This window comes from Heterodontus francisci, unplaced genomic scaffold (genome assembly GCF_036365525.1).
Source record: "Heterodontus francisci isolate sHetFra1 unplaced genomic scaffold, sHetFra1.hap1 HAP1_SCAFFOLD_240, whole genome shotgun sequence".
Taxonomy (NCBI): domain Eukaryota; kingdom Metazoa; phylum Chordata; class Chondrichthyes; order Heterodontiformes; family Heterodontidae; genus Heterodontus; species Heterodontus francisci.
This window is the reverse complement of record NW_027140128.1, coordinates 1,084,078-1,085,223: the sequence shown is the minus strand read 5'-3', so window position 1 is coordinate 1,085,223 and position 1,146 is coordinate 1,084,078.

The window sequence follows — 1,146 nt, the reverse complement described above, 5'->3', positions numbered from 1 at the left end:
TAGTCCGTGTTTTATCAGTTAATGGGAACAGTTTTTCTTTATCTATCTTATCTAAGTCTATAATAATCTTGTACACCTCTATCAAATCTCTCTCAATCTCCTTTTGTCCTGGGAGAACAATTTCAGCTTCTCCAAACTAACCTTGTAGCTAACGCTCCCCCGCCCCCCGAACATTCTGGTAAATCTCCTCTGCACCCTCTCAAGAACCTTCACATCCTTCTTAAAGTGTGGTGACCAGAACTGGACACAGCTCTCCAGCTGGGGCCTGACCAAAGTTTTATAAAGTCTCAGCATAACTTCCCTGCTTTTGTATCTTTGCCTCTAATGATGAAGCCCAAGATCTGATATGCTTCGCTAAACACTCTACGAATATTTTCTGCCACCTTCAAAGATCAATGCATAAGGAGGCCCTGTTCCCTCTGGTACTGCACACCTTTAGAACTGTGTCATTAAGTCTATATTGCCTTCCTATTCCTTCTGACAAAGTGCGTCACCACACACTCCTTTGTATTAAATTCCACCTGCCACTTCTCTGTCCATTGTGCTAGCCTATCTATATCCTGTTGCAGGCAGTTTGTATCATCCTCACTGTTTACCACTCCTCCAAGTTTGATAACATCGTAAGACTGAAGTTCTACTCTGTATTCAAAGATCCACGTCATTTATATTTAGCAAAATATACAGTTGCCCTAGCACTGGCCCTTGGGGAACATCGCTGTTGACCATACTCTAGTCTAAAAAAAAAACAACCATTTACCACGACTCGCTCTTTTCTGCAATAAAAGCAAAATACTGCGGATGCTGAAAATCTGAAACAAAAACAAGAAATGCTGGAATCACTCAGCAGGTCTGGCAGCATCTGTGGAAAGAGAAGCAGAGTTAACGTTTCGGGTCAGTGACCGAAGTCACTGTTCCAGAGTTCTGACGAAGGGTCACTGACCCGAAACGTTAACTCTGCTTCTCTTTCCACAGATGCTGCCAGACCTGCTGAGTGATTCCAGCATTTCATGTTTTTGTTCGCTCTTTTCTGTACTTTAGACAATGTTTGATCCAATTGGATGCTATTCCACGAGCTTCAATTTTGTTAACCAACCTTTGGTATCGGCCTCTCTGGTTTCCTTCAGGGATCTGTGGACATTCACTCCA